The sequence below is a fragment of the Bison bison genome, unplaced genomic scaffold (assembly GCF_000754665.1).
Source record: "Bison bison bison isolate TAMUID 2011002044 unplaced genomic scaffold, Bison_UMD1.0 scf7180017864029, whole genome shotgun sequence".
Taxonomy (NCBI): Eukaryota; Metazoa; Chordata; class Mammalia; order Artiodactyla; family Bovidae; genus Bison; species Bison bison.
Window position 1 is genome coordinate 3,064,760 of NW_011494601.1, and position 15,064 is coordinate 3,079,823.

The window sequence follows — 15,064 nt, forward strand, 5'->3', positions numbered from 1 at the left end:
GGTTGGCTACCTCCTCAGATGCTGAGACCCTCCCTGGCTATGAATAGAAGGTCCCAGTTTCCCTCTGGGCTCCCTCCTGACTTTTCCCAAAGCCTAACCCCAGATCTTGAATCTCTGTTCTGCCACTCACCCAAGCTGTGACCTTGGGTATGTCTTATCAACTGAGTCTCAGTTTTTTCATATGCAGGATGGGATAATATAGAATAAGGCTTGCTTTTCCTGCCTCCACAGCATTTTGGGGAAGACCTACTGGATAAGTGGATGAGCTGCAGTGCGGAAATTGTAAAGCACTGCACAGTGCTTGCAGGGACACTGATGAAAACATAGCTGTCCCCACCATTAGAACATCTTCAGCATCCCAGCTTTACCCAGACTGCCCCGTGCCTTCCTTTCTTTTGGTAATAGTAGAGTCATCTTGATTTTGTTTAACTTTTCAACTGACAATACCATATTATTTTTCCAGTTCCAAAAGTAGTACAGATGCACTGTAAAACATCTCTTTTAAAGAAAAAAAAATTCCAGCTTTAACATTGTCACCATGTGACTTGGGGGAAGCCGTTCTCTGGGTTTGACTTCCTCATGTAGCCGCCAGATCAGAGATGACGAACGTACGACGCGCACACGGCCCCTCTTCAGTCCAGTGCTCGTGGCAGACCTCTCTAGTGGATCGCAGCGTTGTTTCCTGGAGTCCCTGGAGGCTGCTTCAGAATCATGCTCAACACAGCCTACCATCCATCAGAGTGGCTGAGAGAAGGAATCTATTGTCCCTTGATGCCCAGATGAGCTTTGATGTTTTCTGGAGGAGCAAGTCCCGGGGTTCAGGCCCTGGGAGAGAAGTTTGGAGAGTCCCTCAGCTTGTCCATCTCATAGGGAGTTTCCTTTTATCTGATTCTGGAATCTCAAGTATTGTGCAGCAGATAATGACTTCCAATGGGGAGTTCCCTGAAAATTTTTAAGAATTTAAAAAAAAAAAAAGAAATGACTCTTGCGAAGTCAATGGAATGTGAGCAAGTGACTTAATAAATTCACACCCACGCAAATGCTTGTGCTCCTTCAACTCAACATGAAACTGGGCGGGGTAGAATATTTTGGAAGCACTGGCTTCCAAAAAGCACACAGCGTGGGGAAGCAAGCTGATGCTAATAGGATCTACTCTCTGGAGGCCTTATACTCAAGTCTCACATCCCTAGAACTTGAATGATCCTAGTCCCCCCTTTAACAAATGGGGAAATGGACCTAGAAGACAAAAGTGAGCTGTCCAAAGTCATCTGGCTTGTGGGTAATAAAGCAGGCACCTGAACCCAGCTGCTAGGTCCCCACTTTTTTTTGGGAAAACTACAAAACCCGCCAAGGGAAAGTCCCCAGTGTTTGGAATATTACTATGAAGAGAAGTTTTCCTCATTGTTAACGTGGGAAAAACACCATCTTGGTGTTATCATCCAGACCACACCCACCACTGGTGTCACTGCCCCCTAACAGTCGGACCTGAGCCCCTTCTGCCTTTGGCATGTTTGTGGCTGCAGAGATAAAAACCAGGCTGCACAGGGAGCCAGGAACATTGGATTCCTGTCTAGGCAGAAGGCAGTCCTGAGCCCTCTCTGGACTGCAATGCCTTTGTTAAACAGCGAGGGGCTCCTCCTGGCAACTCCAGTTCAGAGGCTAAAGGGGTGGCTTCTGGAGTCAGCCTGCCTGGGTTCTCTCCGTAGTTTTGACTCATATTAGCTGTGCCACCTTGAACCTCTCTGTGCCTCAATTTCGTCATCTGTTAAATGAAAATAATAACATCCCCTACCTCGTAGGTTGCTGTGAAGACGGGATGAGTTACTCCATGTGCGACAGTACCAGTCAGTGTTAGTTAGCTGTGGCAGCAAGGACCCTGACTCTCAGAGCCTGGGCCCACGCAGAGAGAGGTGAGGAGTGGCTTGGGGGCCTAGCAGGTTTCACAAGGAGCACCAACTGGTGGGCTAGCACCCTTATTTGGGGCCTCTCTTCAAAGAAACTGCAAAGCTGAATTCAGCGACTTGGCCAAAGTTCAATGACATCAGCTCCTCCTCCAGGAAGCCCTCCTGGATGGGTGGGCTGACCCACTCCCTTTCCCTGCCGTGAGGTCCCAGCCCCCCCTGCCAATGCCACCCCTTGGTCTCAGACAAAGCGGGCACCAGCAGAGGCAGCAGCCGGGCCAGCTCGGTGGCTTTCATGAAGCTGGAGCTCCCCGGAGCCTGTGCTGGGCTGTTCTGCTTTGAATGTTATTTGCATTGCAATAGGCAAGCCTAGCCTTCAATACAGGCCCCTTCTCTTTTGACAGAACAGCCTCACAATTGCCTATTGACCGGGCACCTGTTCCTGCCCCAGACATTATGCAAATGCCGGCCAGGAGCGAAGCCGCCAGCCCCCGGGCCATTGTGCATTGAACCCTGATGGCGCCCTGCCAGCTCCCAGCCGGCCTTTGTTCCCGGCTGCTCAGCGCCACCCCCGCCCGCCCGAGGTGCCCTGCCGAGGAGCCGCCCGCTGTCAGCTACTTGGGTCCTTGCACCTGAAGAAAGACCCTGCGAGCTGGAGGCTGGCTCACGCTGAGCCCGGGTTGGGGCCCTGGAGGTGGCCATGGAGCGGCGGGCCCTTCAGTCCCCAGGGACCACAGAGAACGGGCCTGGCAGGCGGAGGTGGGGGCAACCCAGACCGTGCCATCTGGGGGAGGGGGATTATAATAATCACTCTCACATCTGCTGAGGGCCTTCCAGTTTGCAATCCCCTCTCAAGGCCATCGCCCCACCAGGCACACCTGCCCCTTGAAGAGGTGGGCGGGCAGGGGGATGTGTGCCTTCACCCAGGAGGGGACTTGGGGCCCCTGGGGGGAGCTGGCTGAAGCCGCAGAGTCAGGATAGAGAGGACTCAGGCCCAGCACTGCCAGGGGCGCCTCTGACTCCCCGAGTCTTTTCTTGCTGCTCCAGACCCCCCTTCACCCATGTAACTGTAAATCCCCGACCCACGGTGGAAGGTCCTGCGTGGCATGACTCCAGCCTACCTCCTCTTTTTGGTTTCTTTTTTTTTTTCTCTTTTTGGTTTCTTCATCTTTTTCTATGCCTTCGGCTTCACCTTCACTCAACCAAAGCATGGGTTTTCAAAGCGTGGTCCCAGGGCCAACAGCTTCAGCACTGCTGGAACCTGTTAGAAAATTCCAGTTCCCAGGCCCCAGCTGTAACACGCTGCCTCATAAGCTCTGGGGTGAGGCCCGGCTCCAGGTGCTCTAATGCATGGACAACTCTGAAGACTGCAAGCCCAGACTGGGCTTTGCAGAAGTCTCAAGAAAGGAGCCATCAGCTGCCGTGGGGCCACCGACCTGCATCTGTAGCAACAGATGCTCTTGGAAGGGGGAAGCCCAGGTCTTCATCCCACCCTTGGTGCCCAGCTGGGGCACCTCTGGCCCATTTCCTTGCTTCAGAAGAGCCATCAGGATGGGGAGTAAGAGCAAGAGCAGGGCAAAGCGCTGGAGTGACCCTGGGTGCCATCCCAGCTGCTCCCCGCCAGCCCTCTGGCCCCCCAAACCCTTCACCCAATGCCAAAATGCTTTAAAGAGTTTGGCCCAAAGCAAGGAAATCTGATCTCTTGAGAGGCCAGGGCAAGGTTCTGAGAGCCAAGTGTTGCTCTGGTCTCACAATTTGTCTTCCTCAAGTGTTGTCAGAGAGCTCTTTGCCTGAAAGACAAATCTAAAAGAGAAGTGAATGAAGCCAAGTGAAAGTGAAGTCGCTCAGTCGTGTCCGACTCTTTGCGACCCCATGGACTGTAGCCTAACAGGCTCCTCTGTCCATGGGATTCTCCAGGCAATAGTACTGGAGTGGGTTGCCATTTCCTTCTCCAGGGGATCTTCCCAACCCAGGGCTCAAACCCAGGTCTCCCGCGTTGTAGACAGATGCTTTTTCTGTCTGAGCCACCAGGGAAGTCAGCTCTCCCCAAACCACATTCCTTGGTGTGGCATTCAATGCTTTTTAGCATCTGGCTGCATGGCTTCTGCCTCAGTGCCTCAATGTTCTATCACGCTTCCAAATCTCTGCTAGGAGGGCCCATGGGTCTGGGGAGCACAAGTAGAGGGTGTCATTTAAACACTTCTTTTGGGGACCATCAGATTAACTTCTGCTCATGTTTATAGACTTCTTGTCTCTGCCATTGGGAAGTCTTCCTATTTTTTCTATTCAGAATCATTTATTGAGGACCTACTAGGTACCAATGTTCTCAGCTCTGGGGGATGGAGGGTAGCATGTTGCGTGAAGTCACCCACCTCTCAAGGAATTCCCGATCTAGCAGAGGAAACAGACTACCACTGTATGACCAGGCCTGAACGAAGGGTTAAGTGGGTGTGGAGAAGCAGGTCTTGAGGGAAGTTGGATGGATCCTAGCTGGGGACTACTTGAGTTGGGAGAGGTATAAGGGAGGGGGGGAGTTCCACGTGATGGGCAGGTTTCCTGATGTGCATGTGGATGGTGGGATTATCCCTAAGAGGGAGACTGGAGAGAGAGAGAGGAAGGTTAGGAATCAGATGAGAGGGTGGGGAGAGAGTTTTGGCTGAAGTGAGTTTTGAATTGTCCACGGCACAGGCAGAAAGAGATGCCCACTGGTAGATGGATGAGGGTTCTGGCCTTCAGGGAAGGTCTGAGCTGAGACTGATGGCACCAGAGTATTGAGGTGGCAGTGGGGTCTTGGGCTGACTCTCCTGTCCCCCCAGATAGGAGTCACGGCAGTGCCTGCTCTGACTTTTGGGTTCCCATCCTATATTACCTCCTTCCTCATAGAGTTGCTCTGTCCTGGTCTGTTGACCCTCTGGTTTTAGGAGCACCTGAGAAGCAGAGGTGAAAAGCGCTGGTTTCCAGATCACCAGGTTCTAATGGGGCTAGTGGTAAAGAACCCGCCTGCCAGTGTAGGTAGACGAAGGAGAAACAGGTTTAGTCCCTGGGTTGGGAAGATCCCCTGGAGAAGGAAGTGGCATCCCACTCCAGTATTCTTGCCTGGAGAACCCCATGGACGGAGGAGCCTGGTGGGCTACAGTCCATAGGGTCGCACACGACTAAAGGGACTTAGCCTGGATTCCGTGAGGATCTAATGGCTTGGGGAGGCCTTGGTTTTTTCAGCCTCTGCTGTGTGACTCACATCTCTCTGCTTATATCTTTATAAGAGCATCATGTAGAAGGAAAAGGGCCCCTAACAAGCCTTGTGGTGCCAGAGGCACATACCCCTCCCCCAGGGGATCAACAGCAGGTTAGGGCCAGAACTAAGAGGAAAGTGAGGCTGCCCCATCTCACAGAGGAGGAAACTGAGGCTCAGGAAGGAGCAGTGATGTTTCCTGATTTGACTGTGTTGTTAGCAGCAGCAGCAGCACTTTGAGAGGGTCAAAGACAAAGATCTAAGACATCATTTGCAGATGAGGAAACAGAATCACGCAGAAGGGAAGCCACGGACCCAGGCTCCCTGGATGGAAAACGTGTCCTGACTCTTCTTCCACTGCACCATCCCATCCTCTGGGATGGGTGACATCCCTGGGAGGCAGGCGCTTCTGACCTTCCAGAGAAAGTGCTCTGTCAAGCCTCGGCAGACACCAAGCCCGAACACTAAGTCAGCCCAAACACTGCATAGGACCCTCTGGTCCCCACAAAGTGTTTGGGACTTCACAAGCATCAGCTGAGAACCTGCTGGGTGCCAGGCATGGGATGTGCTTTGGTACAAGTTATTTGAGTGAATCTTCCCAGAAACTTTTGGAAGCAAAAAAGCCTCCTTCCCTTTGCCAGGTGTGAAAGTGGAGGGCAGAGGGCTTCAGCTCTGGCTCAGCCCTGTCAATGGTAGGGGAGGAAGCCGCGTTTGAGCTGGGTGGCCTAACGCCTCCGTCATCTCTCCACCACAGAGCACAGTCTCCTTCTTGCTGGTCCCCGCAGCTTCTAGCTTTGAGAAGGGGACCCTCAGCACCTTCCCCACTCACAGCCCTTCTGAACTCTGCTGCAGGGTCCTCCCCAGCCCTGGACTTGACTCCACCTGACCCAGCTCTGCTACCAGGGCACCCAGGGGCCCTGGCCAGGTCCTTCCCTCTACTGTGGCCCCCTTTCCCTGTGTGCTGTATGCTGAGTGTGGGGCCACTTTATATTTACAACAATCACTTCCTTCTCTGGCCCCTCCTCCTCTGCGGGCCAGCTGTCCAGGGCTGGGGAGAATGACTTCTCTCCATGGGCTCTGGAAAATGTTCCTTGGGAATAACGGTTCAGATGTTCTCTCTCCCCAGTCACCAGCCCTGATTTACAAACCAGATAAAGTATTTTCTTTGTGAATCAAGAGTGGGTGGAGAGTAACCGAGCAGGAGCCCCTTCCGTTGTTGTCACGGGATAAAACCGCTCAGCTGAATGGGCTCTCGGACGATCCTTGGAAGGTGGCTTAAAGCCAAGAGGAGACCTGTGTGCCTTTTTCCCTGGAGGGGTGTCTGCTCCCTCCCACAGCTTACACATTTTTTCATGGGCTCCACACTGCTCTCTATCCCCGTGGATGCCCATCAGTTCTTGTCTGTTCTGAAGCCACCAGCCCCTCCTTGGGGTGAAGGACTCGGGCTGTGCTCACTTTTGCTTTCAGATCTGGATTTAAGCATATTAGTCAAGGGCCCACTATGTGCCAGGCCTTGAACCAAGCACTTCCTACCTTCTCTTTTTTCAATCTGAGGCTGAATGCGTTAGTTCGTTTAACAAGGGAAGCCCTGAGAGTCAGTGGGATGAGAGGCATGGCTGGGGCTGTGAACTAGTGGGAGAGGGAGTCAAGGCTAGGACCAAATCGACTGCTTTCTTTTCTCATCATTCTTGTATTTTCCTCATAATCTTTTCGTTCCGTTTTACCCCAGCGTGGCTTCCACTGGTGTCTGTTGGACTGTAAATGCCTTTTCAACCTCTTGTGTTCGAAGTACCGTTTTTCAGTTCTTAGCACCAAGGAAGGTGATGATCCTAAAGACAGGCTGCAGAGAAAACCATCCAGGACTAGGACACCAAGGTACTCGTTGCCCAAGTTTGAAGGACTCAGCATTGAGTGTGGCCTTTAATTTTGGCTATATTGCTCAAAGAATATTCTGGAAGCTGTTGAGTCTGAATCTAGCCTGCTTGCCTCTCTGGGTTTAAATCCTGGCCCTGTACATATAACTGTGGGACTCCAGACAAGTAAACTGCTCTGTGCTTTGGTTTCCTCATCTGCCAGTAAGGCTGATGGAAGCGCCTCTATAGGGCTGTTGTAAGGATTAAATAAATTTATATGTGTAAGATGCACAGAACTTAGTGGTGATTAGTGGAAGTAAGCACTAATTCATGGTAGCTGTGGTAGAAATGGATGCATTGGGTCTGAGGAGGGGACTGGACAATTATTCTGGCTTTGTTTTTTTTTTTTTTGGCTCCTGCCAAGATATCCAGGGCTGGGATCCAGATGGGGAGCTGTGGCCTGAGGGTCCTGTCTGTCCCGTCCTCTCTTTCCTGTCTGGCTGCCTTGGTGGGTACATGGAGAGCAAGAGGTTGGGGAGGGGGGTGGGCATGCATTTCTGTCCTCGGTTCCTGGGAACCAGCTGGGCATTACATATGAGACCCTGAAAATTCCAAGATAATGTTAGCCAGATCCGGGGCTCAACACGGCTCTGGTTGTGATGAATTCCAAATGGTGCAGAGGCCTTGGTGCCCAGGAGCAGCTGGGGAAGCTGTGGCGCTTCCTGGACCTGGGGACCGTTAACTCGAGCCGACAGGAAACATGGCCTGAGACCCCGAGGAGCTCTTCGGGCTCCTCTCAGCCTGGTCTCTGGCAGGTGGTTCCATGGTGCCCCCTGGGCAGCCAAGGGCCCAAGTGGCAGTACATAAATTTATTCTGGGGCCCCTAACTTAGTGACAAGCCCTCCCTCTCTGTGTGTTCATAACTAAGCTCTAGAAAACCAGATTGGGCCAGGACATTAAGGGCAGTGTCCAGTCTGCTTGCCTGGCCTCCTGCCCCATGCTTACCTTGCCCTCTTTCCTTTCTGCCTTAAACCAGCCACTACTGACCTGATCCAGGCGTGGGCGGCAGGCGTGGGCAGGGCCATTGTGGTGAAGCCTGCATGGCCTCTGGCCTTGAGTTCTTCTTGAAGGGAAAGGTACGAGTCAGGGATGATGCAGTGTGACATGGGCTGTGAGCTGCTTCTACAGGAGCCTAGCCCGGGCTGGGGGTGTGTACGGGGTACCTTGGAGGGGTTGCCAGGGAGAGGTGGAAGCTCAGGTATGGACAATGGGAGTCAGTCAGACAGAGGAGGAACATGTAACAGAGAGTGTTGCAGGCAAAGACAGTGGTGTCTGCAAAGCCAGAAAGCTGGATGGTGGCTTGTGGGGAGTGAGGAGTGCGGGCATGCAGCAACAGCAGGCAGCATGTAGTTCCCCCTGGCTGGGCATCACACATGCCAATGTGGGTGGTGACAGTACACTGGAGAGGTGGTCAGGAAGAGGTAAGGGGGCCTTGATGGCCATGTTATAGATTTTTTTTTTGATGTGAACCATCTTTAAAGTCTTCATGGAATTTGTTACAATATTGCTTCTGTTTTATGTTTTGGTTTCTGGCCAGGAGGGAGGCATACGGGATCTCAGCTCCCTGACCCAGGGTTGAATCCACACGCCCCGCACTGGAAGGTGACGTCTTCACCTTTGGATCACCAGGCGAATCCCCGTGCTACGGAATTTGATTCTACACCACGGGCAGTGGGGGCCTGGGGGTGGGGTTGTGGTAGGTGAATTGAATGAGCTTATTCCCGCTTTAGGACGATCACAGCTGGAAAGGATGAAAGGGAGAAGACCAGCTTGGGTGCATGGGATCATCCTAGAGCTGCTGTTTCATCTAGGAAGAAGGAAATGGTGACTTGACCCAGAGTAGTGTCTGGGAGAAGGAAATGGCAACCCACTCCAGTGTTCTTGCCTGGAGAATCCCAGGGACGGGGGAGCCTGGTGGGCTGCCGTCCATGGGGTCGCACAGAGTCGGACACGACTGAAGCGACTTAGCAGCAGCAGCAGCAGTGTCTGGGGATAGACGGGGACAGACAGATTTAACAGTCATTTAGTGCTTCGTGACTGAATGAATGTGTTAGTAATTGAAAGGAAGAGGAAAGGCTCAAGAATGACAGCTCTCTGCAACATTCCCCACCGAGGTTTGCCCGGCCTCCTTTTGCATATCTCCAGTCACGGGCAGCTCACTACCTAGTTGTTTACCATTTAGTACTTACCTACTTTAGTTTAAATCTGTCCAGATGTGCATCTTAAAGCTGCAAAAGCAAACATAAACCTCATTCACTAGTAGCTTTCCAGGCATGCGAAGGCAGTTTAGTCAACACACACTCATCTTTTTACTGCCTTCGTCATTTTTGTTGTTGTTGTTAGTGTGAATGTTCTCAGATTTCTCCCTCTAATGCGGACATTACATCCTCTTCTATTTTTGGCAAACAAGAATATCGAATAATAAATTTTCAAAAAGAGCTACAGTTGTCCTATTGAGTAGAATAGCCTCATCCCTTAGTTCAGCGTACTCTTCTCTGGTAGATGATTCCAGCAGGAAGTCAAATTATAATTAGTAGGTCACTTGGTAAGCATGAGAACAGAGTCAAGGGAGTTAACTCACTGATGTCAAGATGCTCAGAAAGTAAGTAATTTGCCCAGAGTCAAACTGGTAGAAGTAGCACAGGAACTCAAGTCTAGGTCTCTCTGGCTACAGAACAGAAGCGCGGTGCTCATCCAGGTGGGAGGGTGTTGTGGGCGGTAGGAGGCGGCGTGGGGGAAAGGCAGGGGGCAGCAGCCCAGGCAGGAGGCAGTGTAGAATTCCAGAACAGAGCCACGTGGCAGGAGTGGGGAGAGAGAGGCCCAGAGGAAGCCAGTTTGGGAGTGGCTTTCATGGGGGAGTGAGAGATTTTGGGGATCTGTTGATGTCCCCGGAGGGTGGAGGGTGGTGTTCTTGGTTTCCTAAAGGCATGTCCAGAAGAGATGGGTCAGCAGTGGTGGTGATGGGATGTTGAGCCCAGATGTGACGTGGTGTGTTGAAGGTGTCTGGGAAACCCTTAGGACAGGTCCAGCCAGCAGCGGCTCCCTGTGGGGAAGCATCGCTGGCCTGCCCACCTCCCCTGTGACTCCGAGTACAGAGCCGTCCTCCAGTCCCAGGACAAAGGATCCCTATCCACTCCAGCCCAGGGCTGTTCTCTCTGGGGGCCCCACTCCAACACAGCCAAGGGTCCACTTGTCTCACCTGGGACCCGCTGCCTCCTACCACTAAAGGGCCAGGCCATGGTCTCCAGAGAGTCGCTTCCAGGAATCACCATGCTGATGGTCACTGGCATGTCCCAGGACCTCTGAGGTCATCTAGGGATGGCAGAGCAGTCCTTCTGGAGTCAGACTGGCTGATCTGGAAGAATATGGGTCAGAACAAGCCCAGAGAGGTTCAGGGCTCCAGTAGCTTCTTGCAGAGGCTGTAAGGACGTGGCTGGGCATCACTGGGAGCTCATTGAGGCCGGAACACACCTGCACAGACACTCTCACCAGCGTTGGCTGATGCTCTTGTCCGGAGGTGGCCCTGAAAGCTGTGTGGCCTTAGAAGTCTCTTGAGCTCTCTGAGCTTCTGCCTTCCCCCTGGACACAGAGAGAAGTGATCTCTCTGCCTTTTCTCCCTGCTTTCTTTAGAGTTGTTGTTAAGAGCAGATGAGGTAACAAATGGAAAAGTGCATTCTCAACTGTACTAAAAAGCCACGTGAGAGGTAAACAAATCCAGTGCACGCATGCACACACACAACAGAAAGGCACAAAGAGAGACAGAGACACAGAGAGGAAAAAAAGAGGAATAAGGAATGAGAGGGAAACAGAGTTAGAAAGACAGAGAGAAGAGATTGGGGGTGAGGAAAAGAGGAAGAATAGGAAAATGCAAAGGGAACAGAAAAAGAGGGCAACAGAATGAATGAGCAGAGATGGGTGAGTGAGGTCTGGGCCTGGGGACAGAGGGACAGAGTGGGCAGTACAGGGAGGGGGCAGGAGGCAGGAAAGGGACCTGGACTGGGGGCCTGGCTGGCCCTCACTCCTGAGCGAGGTGCTGCAGCCTCTGGCTGGCGTCCCCTTGGTTAGCATGCTCAGAGCATGGAGCCAGGTCCCCAGGCTACCTGAGGGCCAGGAAGTCTTGTGGTGCCCCTGAGCCTGCCATGGCCAGTGGATGTACCCAAGTTCTGCCCCTAGGAGGCCCTGCAAGGAGCACTGAGCTGTGAAGTGAGGTGCCAGGCTGCCCAGCATGGGTGGCCCTACTCAGAAGTGAATCCATCATCAGGGGCCTGGGTGCCGGCTGGCCCTGCAGCATGCCCACTGAGTGCCCTCAGCAGAGCGCCTTTCTCAGCCTCAGTTTCCCTTCTGGAAGATGATGCTCCCACAGGGTCCTGACTCTGAGTTCGGAAACCCAAGCAGCCTGGCATCACTCCCCCTCCCCTTGAACAAGGGTGGCCACAACCTTTTTCTACTTTGGGATGATTATTTTAAAGTTGAGTTTACTTGTCTTTCCATTTCCTCTTCTCTGTGTGCATGGCCTTCGCCCACCAGTCCCTCCAATCCCTAGACTGGCTCTCTCCTCCCCATATATGGCTCGGGTAAAGCCGGGTCCCTTGATGACCCCCTGTGGGGCAGGATTACCTTGTTAGGAGCTGAATTAGACTCAAGACAGCTAAATGGCATTGTCTGGGCCCTAAGGTTCTGGAGAGAGGAGTTTAGGGCATTAGGAGACCTACACAAAGCACTTTCTTCTCTAGGGGAGGCCCCTGCCCAGTGAAGAATCCGAATCAAGAATCCACAATGGGCTGGCACTCTGGGCAAAAATCGAGGGTTGGGGGCGCCCTGGGTGGAGTAGAGTAGGGTGAAGTCACCCTGCCCTCTCTTCCCTCAGCTGGAGCCCCCTCCCTGTCCAGTGCTGTGGCCAGAGTCCTGTGGGCAGGGCTGCGGAGGGATGTGCCAGCCGCCCTCACCCATCTCTGCCCAGGATCCAGAACCTCCCCAGATGTGTCAGCAGCAGCACCACTGGCTGGAGTCTTGTGTGTAAAAGTCAAGTTACATGACTGGCTTTTGAGGCAGGAGGGCTTCCTCTTTTACGGAGAGTGCAGAGGTCTCCTGTCCAAGGTCAGGCTGCTAGGCAGTCTTTTCTAGGACCAGGGCAGAAATGCTGGTCTCCTGACTTGAGAGCGTCAGGGACAAGTGGCTCGTTCCCAGGGTCTGCTTCAGCAAGATGGGACGCCTTTCCTGAGGAATGACCTATGGAGGTACTGAGTGCAGCAAGTCCTCCGAGTGGCACCGGAGGGGGTGATGGTGATGATCGTGGTGATGGTGGTGGAAATGGTGACTGGTCTTCAGCCTCAAATCCAACTCAAAAAAAAAAAAAAAAAGCAGGATGAGCCTGAGTTGACCTCTGCTGAATTCTGCTCCCCAGTACAAGGCCTGGCATTTATCAAGTGCACAGTAAAAGTCTGTGAACGGATGAATGAATTCACCCGCTGCACTGAGAGTCTCAATGTGTGACGAGCTTGGGAAGCATGGGTGGTTGGAGCCAGCACCGTGGCGTGGGCTTCGGGGTGCTGTGACCCCTCTGCTGCCCCCAGGCATGACGTGGGACGGGGGTAGGATGGCTGTGTTTGAGGAGGAACCGGGAGAGACGAGACCTCTTGTCTCCATGGAATTACCTCCCATCCTCTGAAGACTGGCACCAGCGAAGAGGCTGATTCGGACCTGGGCTGAGCTCTGGGTGTGTTACAGACACAGTTAGAATTCCTTCCTCATTTCTCCTGTGCGCATTTTTGCCAACTCTGTTACCTATCCCCTCTTTCTCAAACTTCCTGCAGGTTCCTGCCCGGTCCCAGGCCACTGCTGGAATGGAACTGTGACAAGGCTGATACAGAGGAGAGAAATGCAGTCGTGGGTCACAAGGACTCCCTGTCTGGCAGGGAGGTGACCACAGTCTTAGAATTGTCAGGTGACTGGATACTCAGGTGGGAGTTGGGACCAGGGATCGGACCCAGGTGGGGAGGCTGATCTTTTCTTCCTAGAGGCGGGAATTTGAAAGGTTCTTAGGATCAGGAGTCAGAGAAGGGAATGTGGATTACAGGCTGAGGGAGGCACATGTATTGAGACGGAAAGGTGCGGTGTGCTCACATAAGTGGTGGGGCTGAGCCTTGCGTTGCTGGGGTACAGGGTGGGCTTGGTAGAGGTGGGGCTGGAACACTACGTTGGAGTCAGACTGTGAGTGGACCAGTGCTAAGGTACTTGGAATTTTTCTGAGGAAAGTGAGCAGTTACAAACCATTGATGATCATGATTTTATCTGTGATTTAGGAAGAACGTCCATGCCCGATCGAAGGTTGATTAGCAAAGGCATATGGAGAGGATGAGAGACGTGGAAGGAGGTGAGGATAACGTCGTTACTGATGGACATAGTGATGAGGATGGTGGAAACGGTGGGTGGTGATGATGATGGGTGTGTTGATGAGGATGAGATGGGATGATTTGATGATGGAGGCAGTGTGATGATTTCAGACCCCTGACACTAGCTTAGGCTCTGCTGTGTGACACCCTGCCTCCCATACTTGGTGAGGTGAGGGTGTGGGGGTTGAAGGAACTTACCAGAGGGGGGTCCCTTCTCTTTTCTCCCTCAGCAAGCCCTGCACAGACCCCAAAGCTGTTCAAAGCGAGAGGTCTCAGTTGGGCAAGCTCCAAGGAGTGAATACGGAGTAGGGGTTGGGCAAACCCCTCCAACACTCAATAATGCCTGAAACCGGGCGGCCGGTCCCGTTTAGGCTCATTTGACATGTAACCTTGCCCGCCGTGGTCCCAGGTGGGCCCCAGCTGCAAATGGCAGCCTGGCCTGCTCTGCCCTCTCCTGCTGAAGGCCCTCTTGTGCACCAGGCCAGAATGTCCTCAGGAAACGGGTTACCTCTCTCCCGGGGGTGCGTCTGGATTCCCGTTTGCAGCTCCAGCCAGGATGTTTTGCAATGAGTTTGGAGAAAGCATTCATTCCGGGAAGAATCCGGGAGTGGAAGGCTTCCTGCCAGCCGGGGTGTGGGTGAGAGGATGCAGGGCTGCCTGCTGCACTGGGGCTGGCTGGGGTGGGGGGTGAGATGGCAGGGGACGGTGCTGGCTGCCTGGCTGGCCCAGGCCTCAGTCCTCAGGGACTTCCGCGGCCTTCGGGCTGTTTTTCTGTCTGTCGCTTGTCCACCTGGGTTAGAAAAGCTGGCTGGTTCAGGCTAGTCTCCCAAACTCTTTGCCTACTCTAAGGTACCTTGAGCTTTGTTTCATTTTATTTTTGAATGTTTTTGAATACTACTCCAAAGTGATTACTGAATGAAAAGGTACATACCTCCAACCCTGTGCTTCTGACCATGCCCTCAGGGTCCCAGTAAATAAACTCCCCCCAGCCCCTGTTTTTTGTTTATTAACCCAGAGTTTCTATTTGCAAAATAAGCAGCTACATGGCTACATTTGGATCTCCTGCGTTTCTTACTCCAGCAGAAGCATTCTGTGTGCCTTGCTTTGCACCCTGTTTTTTTTTTTTTTTTTCCCACTGAACAGTGTTACCTGGAGATCCAGCCACACAGACCATGGAGACCTGCGGGGTCCTCTGGTAGCAGGGATTGAGCCATAATTATTTCAGGCTTTTGAGTTTTAAAACCCAGATGCCTACAAACAGTGAGCTGATTCTCCGGCTGGGCTTTTAAAAATTGTTTTCCAGGACCCCAACCAAAGGTGGGTGAGTCTTCCCTCCCCTGTACAGCCCAGCTAAGGCTATGGTCTCCTGTGTCCTGTCTCTTCTCCCCAGGTGGGCGGTATTACTGTTCACGCTTTGCCAGGGAGGAATCTAAGGAACTGAGAAATCAAGTAAGACACCCAAAGGGATAACTAGTAAGTGATGAAGTCTGGGATTTGAACCCTGAGCAGTCTGGGTCTAGAATTCTTCCTCTTGGTGATGTCACACTGCTGGGGAAGATAGAGTTCCCTGGTCCCACATCTTCAAGAACCAGATGGAGTCCAGAGAGGGGTAGGGACTTGGTCAAG